This window comes from Eriocheir sinensis, chromosome 37 (assembly GCF_024679095.1).
Source record: "Eriocheir sinensis breed Jianghai 21 chromosome 37, ASM2467909v1, whole genome shotgun sequence".
In the NCBI taxonomy this organism is placed as follows: domain Eukaryota; kingdom Metazoa; phylum Arthropoda; class Malacostraca; order Decapoda; family Varunidae; genus Eriocheir; species Eriocheir sinensis.
The window spans coordinates 14,566,355-14,577,825 of NC_066545.1; the positions used below are offsets into that span (position 1 = coordinate 14,566,355).

Sequence of the window (11,471 nt, forward strand, 5' to 3'; positions counted from 1 at the left end):
GTTATCTTCTCTTTTGGCCGCTCATCACTTTTGTTCTTGTGGGAGGAGCGATTAGCGGGCTTTTTTTTTTTTTGTTGCCTTTGAGCAGTTTCTTTAGCTGTGAAAAAAAAAATGAAGAAAAAAAACCTAACTCTGTCTGGTCTCTGTATTTCAAAATCATCACCTGAACTGTTTACAAGACCAAGAGTATTTCGTAGACTGTTTTGTTTTCTCTGTTTGGTCTGTTTGTTTGTTTTTCTAGTCCCTCTTGCCTCCCCTACGTTGCCTCCTTCTCCATAAAAAAAAAACTATCCCTTCGTCTATTCACTAAATCATGTTGGTATCGGAATATATATGTGTTTTTACCTCAAATCAGAGAAATCTACAAGTGTGAGTGGTGATTAAGAGGCTGGGTTTTATCGATCATGGCCCCCCTTGGCACAGCAGGCTCTCAGTGTGGTCTTCAGGTGTTGGTATGAGTTCTGGTTTTCATTGATGTTTAAGTCATGCCTAGGGATGGAGTGTTGGGGTAGTTTGCCTCACCCCATCAACAGCTCGGATGGATTGTGGTTTTCTGTTTTAGCATTACTGTTGTTCTGGTTTTTATTGTTCTTGTTCCTCCTCCTTTATCTTCTTGTTTTTCCTTCTTCTTTTTCTTCTTCTTCTTCTTCTTCTTCTTCTTCTTCTTCTTCTTCTTCTTCTTCTTCTTCTTCTTCTTCTACTCCTTTTTCTTCATCTTGTTTTTGTTCATCCTACTACTACTACTACTACTACTACTACTACTACTACTTCTGAGGGGTGACTGAAGGGCAATGTGTAAGTATGTAGGTAGTTATGTAAGTATAATAGGTAGGTAGGTAGGCAGGCCAGACTAATGGGCAGCTAGTCTCTGGTATGAGGCTAACACGCTGAGTAGATATTATACGTAGACGGTATTGGCCCAACACCAGCTCTCTCTCTCTCTCTCTCTCTCTCTCTCTCTCTCTCTCTCTCTCTCTCTCTCTCTCTCTCTCTCTCTCTCTCTCTCTCTCTCTCTCTCTCTCTCTCTCTCTCTCTCTCTCTCTCTCTCTCATCCTACTAATATTTCTCTTTCTTTTCGTTCTTTTTCCTTTACTTCCTACTTTCGTGTCCTATCATCTCTCTCTCTCTCTCTCTCTCTCTCTCTCTCTCTCTCTCTCTCTCTCTCTCTCTCTCTCTCTCTCTCTCTCTCATCTTCCTCCTACTAATATTTCTCTTTCTTTTCCTTCTTTTTCTTTTTCCTTTACTTCCTACATGCGTCTCCTATCATTCTTTCTCTCTCTCTCTCTCTCTCTCTCTCTCTCTCTCTCTCTCGGCAGAATATATTAATTTTTTGAGCATAATTAGGTGAGTTAGGCTTCATATATATAATCCCTCCCTGCAAAATTCGTACATGCTAGATTTTAATTCACCCGAAAAAAAAAATATATTTGAATTAAAATTGTATATCATCCGGAAAATTTTGTTATGTTTGAGCGACTCCACAACCACCATCACTATCATCACCATCATCTACAACACTATCACCATCACCATCACTACATCCACTGATAAAGAACAAGAACAATAGAAATTACCATATCACTACTACTACTACTACTACTACTACTACTACTACTACTACTACTACTACTGCTACTTCTTCTTCTACTACTACTACTACTACCACCATCCCTTCTACTACTACCACCCCTTCTACTAATACAACTACCCACCACCACCACTACCACCACCACCACCACCACTAATAATATAAATAATGGAGGTGTTAGCAATAAGGGAAGCACCTCGCGTTGTGTTGTGTTGCGCCGTTGTGTTGCCTTGTGTTGCTGGCACGTGTTAAAACGGCCAGAAACAGCACCACCAGCGCCACCATGAGAATCAGTATAGTTTTGTAATAAGGAGTGGACTTGGCAAGGGGCGGGGACACACACACACACACACACACACACACACACACACACACACACACACACGGAAGAATGAAGATGCGAGAGAGAAAAGAGTAAAACAAAAAATAACACAGAAAAAACAAATAGTGAAGGAATGAGAATATAATTAGTTTTTTTTCCTCTCTCTTCGTAGCCAACAGATTAGGGGATCATCGTGTGTGTGTGTGTGTGTGTGTGTGTGTGTGAAGAACAAGATTAGGGAAAGATAGATAAGGAAAAAATAAAAAAATGACGATTGAAAGATAAAAAAAAGAACAGAAGAAGAAAACAGATTAAGGGAAGGGAGGAAGAGGAGAAATAAGGCTGTGTGTGTGTGTGTGTGTGTGTGTGTGTGTGTGTGTGTGTGTGATGGGCAGATGAGTGTGTTGTGTCCAGGTGTCGGCCGCCCATCATGGCCTAAGAATCCCTGGCGTGGTGCCCTGCTTGTGTGTGTGTGTGTGTGTGTGTTCGGTTTTTATTTTCATTTTATATATGGCCTTTCCATTTTATTATTCCCTCTTATTTTTACTATTTTTTTACTGTAAAGAAAGCAACTCAAAGGCAAAAAACAAACAAACAAAAAAGTCTCATTCACATATGCTTTCATTTATTTTTATTCATATTTTATCACATTCTCGTATATATATTTTCTTAACTAGTGCCCGTGTGTGTGTGTGTGTGTGTGTGTGTGTGTGTGTGTGTGTGTGTGTGTGTGTGTGTGTGACGGCTGACCCAGACTTAACAATACTCCTTGTTTTTGAGGGGGGGGGGGGGGGAGGGATCCATTGTTTACCTGATGTCTTATTGTCCCGAGACTGCCCCTACCCCCGCCCCCCTTCTCTCTCTCTCTCTCTCTCTCTCTCTCTCTCTCTCTCTCTCTCTCTCTCTCTCTCTTATTTCTTTTTTTATCGTTTTTATCAATAGAAATAATAATCGTTAGTAATAATCTTCTTCCTCCTCCTCCTCCTCCTCCTCATCATCATCATCATTATCATCCTAAATTGTGCTATGCTACCTCCACTACTACTACTACTACTACTACTACTACTACTACTACTACTACTACTACTACTACTACTACTACTACTACTACTACTACTACCACCATCACCACCACCACACCATCAAATCACAACACACACCATCGCTTCATCACATCCCTTTGCCTCCCTTCTATTATTATCATTGCCGCTGGAATATTCATGGAGGAGCTAATAAACCCCCATTCCTGTGTTGATGGACGCGCTAAGGTGTACCCAAAATAGCAATAGTCTCACAACATGTCGGTATTCCCAGACCCTTCCGCAGCTGCTCACGTCAACTGTTTCCAGATCAGTTGGGTCCCCATGCGTGTTTTCTTATGGCTCACGGTACAGAAGAAGAGTCAGTCTACCCCTTGAAATGCCTAAACTCCTGTTAAAACCTTGTCGTATGAAAAGTCGTGGGCGCCGTCAGCTATTTCCAACCGCCGTGAAGGAGATCAATCAGGTCTTCATGAGTGTTTGTTTAGGGTCACGGTACAGAAGAAGGGTCAGTCTGCCCTCATGGTCATAAAACTACCCCTCGAAATGTCTAGACTCTTATTAAAACCTTGTCGTATGAAAAGTCGTGGGCGCCGTCAGCTATTTCCAACGGCCGTGAAGGAGATCAATCGGGTCCCCATGCGTGTGTTCTTATGGCTCACGGTACAGAAGAAGAGTCAGTCTGTCCTCATGATCATAAAACTACCCCTTGAAATGTCTAGACTCTTATTAAAACCTTGTCGAATATGAAAAGTCGTGGGCGCCGCAATGTTTAAGAATACGCACTTGAAGTCCTCTTTTTTGCAGGACTTGCGTTTTTTTCTGTTTTATTTCCCTTTGTTTTTGCTCGATTTTTTTTTGTCGTTTGTTCTTCCCCTTTTTGATGCTTCCGTAAGTTTCGTTGTAAGTAAAAGAAAGTAAAAACAAAACAAAAACAAAAGCTGGTCTGCATCACCAACCAGCGTTTAGCAGGTTTTTCTGTTTTCGTTGTTTTCATTGCATTCGTTGAAGCCTTTAGTTTCGTCGTCCACTGACCGCTCTTATGCTGCTTTCATTGCTGCAAACAAAAACAAACAACAACAACAAAAAAATCTAGTCCTTACCAACTCTAATAATACTCAGATTAATGTGAAAGCCCTTGATATGACGGCTCAGGAATTTCATTAACAAGGTGTGGTGGTGATAAGGAAGGTGGGCAGGTAGATGGAAGGTGTGGCAGTAAATAGAGCCGGGAGAGGTCGCTATCAAGGTGTTGCAATTAGGTGAAGGACAAGGTAACCAGGTGTAAGATTAGCCAGAGGTGTACGAGTTAACTATCAAGAATCTGTAAGTAGGAAGACAGGTAGAGAACAAAGTAGGTAAAGGAAAGGTGTTATAATTTAGAGAGGTAGATAATAGGGTAACCAGGTAGAGTCATAACAGGTAACCATCAAGGTGTTATAATTAGCAAGGCAGGTAGAGAACAAGGTAGATATGGTATGGTAAAAAAAAGGTAATTAAGTAGAGAGAGAGAGAGAGAGAGAGAGAGAGAGAGAGAGAGAGAGAGAGAGAGAGAGAGAGAGAGAAAAAAAAAGGTCGATATATAATTTTCTTTAGAATGATGAAAAAAGATTCGATAATTTTCTTTAGAGAGCAAAAAAAAAGGTTCGATATTGAGTTTTCTTTAAAGCGAGATAAAATAAAAAAAGGGTTCGATAGTTTTCTTTAGACAGCAAAAATAAAAAGAGTTCGATATTTAGTTTTCTTAAAGCGACATAAAAAAGGTTCGATAGTTTTCTTTAGACAGCAAAAATAAAAAGAGTTCGATATTTAGTTTTCTTAAAGCGACATAAAAAAGGTTCGATAGTTTTCTTTAGACAGCAAAAATAAAAAGAGCTCGATATTTAGTTTTCTTAAAGCGACATAAAAAAGGTTTGATAGTTTTCTTTAAACAGCAAAAAATAAAAAGAGTTCGATATTTAGTTTTCTTAAAGCGACATAAAAAAGGTTCGATAGTTTTCTTTAGACAGCAAAAATAAAAAGTTCGATATTTAGTTTTCTTAAAGCGACATAAAAAAGGTTCGATAGTTTTCTTTAGACGGCAAAAATAAAAAGTTCGATATTTAGTTTTCTTAAAGCGACATAAAAAAAGGTTCGATAGTTTTCTTTAGACAGCAAAAATAAAAAGAGTTCGATATTTAGTTTTCTTAAAGCGACATAAAAAAGGTTCGATAGTTTTCTATAAACAGCAAAAAAAAAAAAAAAGTTCGATATTGAATTAAAGCGAAATAAAAAAAAGCTTCGATATAGTTTTCTACCGCGAGTAAAAAAGAAAAAAAAAGTGTCCCTCGATAGCTTGACTTCATCGAGGAGAAAATGTATAGAGAAGACAGGATTTACGAAGACAGGACTCCACGTCATTGATGTTGCCATGGTGAGGACAGACAGACAGACAGACAGACAGACAGATGGACGTGACCCGAAATAGAACAAATAGATACAGTGGAGTGAAGGACTGTTTGTGTGTGTGTGTGTGTGTGTGTGTGTGTGTGTGTGTGTGTGGAGTGAAAACGGGGCTTGTGGTACTGAAGGAGAACTGGAACAAGAGGAGATGGAAGGGAAGGACTTAGGAAAAAATATATAAATGGGCGTTAAAGAAAATGGGAAGAAATTGTAAAAGATAATGGATTGAAAATAAGGATAAAAAAATAAAGAGTAACTGAAACAAGATTAGAAGGAAGGGAAGGACTTTGAGGAATAAAACATAATTGGAAGAACTGTTTGCTTGTATATACTGAACCAAGAAGAAAATGGAAGTAGGAAATAATAGTGGATTGGAAATAAGGATAAAAAAATAAGGAGTAACTGGAACAAGATTAGAAGGAAGGGAAGGACTTAGAGGAAAAAAAACATAATTGGAAGAACTATTTGCTTGTATATACTGAACCAAGAAGAAAATGGAAATAGGAAATAATAGTGGATTGGAAATAAGGATAAAAAAATAAGGAGTAACTGGAACAAGATTAGAAGGAAGGGAAGGACTTGGAGGGAAAAAAAAACAAATTGAAGAACTAATATAAACTGCTTGTATATACTGAAGAAAATAAGAAAATGGGATGAAAGTAAAAAGTTAGTGGATTGGAAATAAGGATAAAAAATAAAGCAAAACTACAACAAGTCGAAGAGGAAGGGAAGGACTTAGAGAAAAAAAAAAACATAATTGGAAGAACTAATATAAACTGTTTGCTTGTATATACTGAACAAAGAAGATATTGGGAAGAAAGCGTAAAAAAGTTAGTGGATTGGAAATAAGGATAAGAAATAAAGCAAAACTACAACAAAACGAAGAGTAAGGGAAGGACTTAGAGAAAAAAAAAACATAATTGGAAGAACTAATATAAACTGTTTGCTTGTATATACTGAACAAAGAAGAAGAAATTGGGAAGAAAGCGTAAAAAAAGTTAGTGGATTGGAAATAAGGATAGACTATTAAGGAAAAAACTGGAACATGCTCTTAGACCCAGGAAAAAAAAAAAACTATATATATGGATGAATTCATATAAACTATCTGCGTGTATATATTGTAGAAAAAAAAGAAAATGGGAAGAAAGTAAATAGTTAGTGCATTGGAAATAAGGATAGACTATTAAAGAAAAAAAAAAAAAACGGGAACATGCTTTTAGATAGAAGGGGAGGACTTAAGAAAAAAAAATATATGAATGGTAGAAATAGTATTAACTAGTTCCTTTGCATGTGTCAGGAAGGTGGGAAGATGGAAGGTATTTTGAACGTGTAATGTTCACGTTTTTTTCCAGTTCACTCGTTCACCTCCCTCGCCTGTTTGTACGAGTTTAGTATTTGGTTGTGATGGGCCGATAGAGTTATCACACACACACACACACACACACACACACACACACACAGGTTATCAGTAAGACCTCCCTTCCCTTCCCTTCCCTTCCCTTCCCTTCCCTTCCCTTCCCTTTCCTTCCCTTTCTTCTCTCTGTACTTCCTCCCTCCCTCTGCCTTTCCCTTCCTCCTCCTCCTCCTCCTCCTCCTCCTCTTTCTCGTCCTCTGTGCCCCTTCCTCTCTCCCTCCCTCCTTCCCTCTATCCCTCTCCCTCCCTCCTTATCACCTCCCCCCCTTATTCCTATCTCCCTTCTCTCCCCTCCCTTCCTGTGCTCCTCTCCCTCTCTCTCCCTCCCTCACTATCATCTATAACCCTATCCTCATCTCTCTCTCCCTCTCCCCCTCCTCCCCTTCCTCTCTCCCTTCCCCCCCCTCCCCCTCCTCCCCTTCGTCTTATCTACAGCAGCCCCCAAATCCTTTAATATTGACAGGTTCAGGAGCACCACCATCATCACCACCACCTACATCACCACCACCACCGCCTCCTACACCACCGCCTCCTCTTAGGGTACACTCTCTCTCTCTCTCTCTCTCTCTCTCTCTCTCTCTCTCTCTCTCTCTCTCTCTCTCTCTCAGTACATTTCTATTTCTATCGATCTATCTACCTATTCCAGTCTCTGTGTGTGTGTGTGTGTGTGTGTGTGTGTGTGTGTGTGTGTGTGTGTGTGTGTGTGTGTGTGTTGCGTCCCTCCAGCTGACACGACGACCCTGTTTGAGAGAGAGAGAGAGAGAGAGAGAGAGAGAGAGAGAGAGAGAGAGAGAGAGAGAGAGAGAGAGAGAGAGAGCATACTAAACGAATAGCATGTGGTAAGTGGAGGTGAGTGGAGAGAGAGAGAGAGAGAGAGAGAGAGAGAGAGAGAGAGAGAGAGAGAGAGAGAGAGAGAGAGAGGCCCCTCCTGTGTAGTATACATTGCATGAGGTGTTCATGGCTCCCCCTCCCCTCCCCTCCCTTCCCCTTCCCTCCTCTCCTCTCCCTTCCCCTCCCCCCAATCTCCCCTCCCTTCCCCACCTCTCCTGTAACATCTTTCCCCCTTTCCTCCCCCTCCCCTTCCCCTTCTCGTAATACCTCCCCATCATCCCCCATCCCCTCTTTATCTCCCTTACTTCGTCTTCCTCCTCTTCTCCTTCCCCTCTTCCCCCCTTCCCTCTCATCCTTCCTCTCCTTACCTCATCCCTTTACCTCTCCTCTTCTTCCTCTTTTCCATCCCCTCCCCTTCTCTCCTTCCTCCTTTATCTCCCTTTCTCCCATTCCCCTTTCTCCTTCCCTTTTGCTTCCACCCCCCACCGACCCCCTCTCCTGCAGGTGGTGGAGGGCCCCTGGACAGAGTACGCCTCTCATACGTGGCGCGCCTACACACACACACACACACACACACACACACAGCATTGTTAAGCAGGAGGAATCGGACACCAGCATCACTTGTTTCACCAACTCTCCTCCTCCTCCTCCTCCTCCTCAGTGGGGTTAAACAGTTTCATCACCGCCTTGTTTGTGTGTTGTTTGTTTGTTTTGTTTACTTGCTCTCGTTCAGCTTGGAAAACAAACAAACAGGGACACCAAGATATGTAAGAGTATAGCCATAGGAATTTACAGTTTATTCTCGTTTAGGAGAGAACAGGGAAGGGGGAGAGGAGGAGAGAGAAGGGAAGGGAGAAGAGGAGGACAGTGGAAGGGAAGGGGAAGAGGAGAAGAGAGAAGGGAAGAGAGAAGAGGAGGAGAGAAGGGAAGAGGGAAGAGGAAGAGGGGGAAGAGAAGGGGAAAAGTAGGAGAGGGGAAGGGAAGGGGAGAGAGAAGGGGAAAAGGAGGAGTGGGGAAGGGAAGGAGAAAGAGGAGGACAATGGAAGGGAAGGGGAAAAGGAGGAGAGGGGAAGGGAATGGGGAAGAGGGCAGTGGAAAAAAAATATCCAGGAGTAGTATAGGCCTAGGAATAAATTACAGTATGTGACTTTATTTACTAGTCTCATTAATTAACACACAAAAGGCGTCCAGGAAGTCCAAGAGATTTAGAACACTATTATAAGCAAAGTAACATTATTATAAGCAAAACAACGTTATTATAAGCACAGGAACACTATTATAAACAAAGCAACGTTATTATAAGCACAGGAACACTATTATAAGCAAAGCAATACTCTCAGCAAAGCAACACTAGAAGAGGTCTCAGGAAAGTGCGTAGTCAGTCATATGCTTGTGGCGCGCTAGTCCCTGAAGTTGCCTCTCTGTACGTGCTCCTACGCTCTTATTACGCCCTCCTACGCGTCTTGCCAAGGTGTTCTTCTAAGTGCTGCTCGCGTACACGTCACCGAGGCGCCACTTACTCGTAAACATATGTCCATAGCACTGACGTAGCTTAGAGGTCTCCTAACTATATCTAACCTGAGCTAACCAAACCAAATCTAACCTAATATAACCCAACCTTACTTAACCTAGCCTAACAACTATATTTAACCTAACTTAACCTCACCTAACCTATCCTAACCTAACTATATCTAACCTGAGCTAACCAAACCAAATCTAACCTAATATAACCCAACCTTACTTAACTAACCTAACAACTATATTTAGCCTAACTTAACCTCACCTAACCTATCCTAACCTAACTATATCTAACCTGAGCTAACCAAACCAAATCTAACCTAATATAACCCAACCTTACCTAACATAACCTAACAACTATATTTAGCCTAACTTAACCTCACCTAACCTATCCTAGCCTGACCTAACCTAACTATAACCCCACCTAACCAAACCAAATCTAACCTAATATAACCCAACCTTACCTAACATAACCTAACAACTATATTTAGCCTAACTTAACCTCACCTAACCTATCCTAGCCTGACCTAACTTAACTATAACCTGACCTAACCAAAGAAAATCTAACCTAATATAACCTAACCTTACCCCTATCTAACCTTACGTAACCTAACCTCACCTAACCTAGTCTAACCTGACCTAACCAAACAAAATCTAACGTAATATAACCTAACCTTATCTAACCTTACGTAACCTAACCTAACCTAACCTAACAACTATATCTAATCTAACTTCTCACCTAACCTAGCTTAACCTTGCCTAACCTAACTATATCTAACCTGACCTAACCAAGCAAAATCAAACCTAATTACTGTATCTAACCTTATGTAACCTAACCTAGCCTAACTGCTATATCTAACCAAACTTAACCTCACCTAACCAAGCCTAACCTGACCTAACCTAACTATATCTAACCTGACCTAACCAAGCAAAATCAAACCTAATTACTGTATCTAACCTTATGTAACCTAACCTAACCTAACTGCTATATCTAACCAAACTTAACCTCACCTAACCAAGCCTAACCTGACCTAACCTAACTATATCTCACCTGACCTCAGATGTTGCGCCGACTAAACGAAACTTTCCAACTTTCTAATCTGACCTTAATTGATACATATTACCCTTGATTTGTGGTGATAATAAACGCTTCCTTTCCCCCGCTACACCGCCCCCTTCCCCTCCTATTCCCTCCTTTCCTTACCCTCTTATCAATTATTCACTTCAGACCAGCATGACGTGACAGCCCGCTAGACACACACACGCTTGTTCCGAATATCATTTCGACACACTACCTTACCTGTCTGGGCAGCCGCGGGAGGTGGGTGGGAAGGGGGGAGAGAGGAGAAGACAACCGCGTTATTAATATTAGATCAACTTGTATATATTATAATGAAGGCCGCGGATTGGGAAGAGGAGGAGGAGAGGAGGGAAGGGAAGGAGGAAGAGGAAAGGGGAAAGGGAGGGGGAAGAGGAAGAGAAGGAAATGGAAGGGGGAGGAGGAGGAGAAGAGGGAAGGGAAGGGGAAAGAAGAGAGGAGGGAAAGGGAGGGGGAAGAAGAGAAGAGGGGAAAGGGATTGGGAAGAGGAAGAGAAGGACAGGGAAGGGGGTGGAGGAGGAGAGGGGAAGGGAAGGAGAACGAGGAGGAGAAGGGAAGAGGAAGGAGAGAGGGGGAGGGGTCAGCTGTAATAAAGAGGAGGAGGAGGAGGAGGAGGAAAAGAGAAGAAAAGGGATGGGGAAGAAGAGAAGGGGAAGAGAAGGGGAAGAGGAAGGAGAGGGGAAGAGGAGAAAGGGGAGGGTGTTATCTGTAATCACTCCACATACAGCGAATCCACATGCATATTCCTGTTGATTAATCCATTTTCATATTACAATTTCATGGCACAATCAATACGGATATCTGGGTTAGGCTTCAACGTGGCATTGAGTGTGTGTAGGTTAGGCTCGTAGGTGACAGCTGAGAGACCACGTGATAGGTTAGGTTGGTTTTATTTATTTTTACGTTTTTATTTCAAGCTTTTTCCTCGCCGTGAACGTTTTTATTTCGGATTTTCTTCGCCGTGAACGTTTTTATTTCAAGGCTTTTCTTCGCCGTGAACGTTTTTATTTCGTATTTTCTTCGCCGTGAACGTTTTTATTTCAAGGCTTTTCTTCGCCGTGAACGTTTTTACTTCTAGGCTTTTCTTCGCCGTGAACGTTTTTACTTCAAGGCTTTTCTTCGCCGTGAACGTTTTTACTTCAAGGCTTTTCTTCGCCGTGAACGTTTTAACTTCAAGGCTTTTCTTCGCCGTGAACGTTTTTACTTCTAGGCTTTTC

The 11,471-nt window shown here is 41.5% G+C and overlaps 1 protein-coding gene and 1 long non-coding RNA gene across 9 annotated transcripts in view; both read left to right on the plus strand.

Annotated features, from left to right (window-relative positions):
- The window catches only part of LOC127008314 (cytoplasmic polyadenylation element-binding protein 2-like), a 104,692-nt gene that overhangs the window by 11,084 nt on the left and 82,137 nt on the right, over positions 1 to 11,471 (plus strand). The window lies entirely within an intron of this gene.
- On the plus strand, positions 4,512 to 5,975 carry LOC127008322 (uncharacterized). The gene is made up of 2 exons (XR_007761032.1): positions 4,512 to 4,787; positions 4,937 to 5,975. It is a non-coding gene; the product is annotated as an uncharacterized LOC127008322 (long non-coding RNA).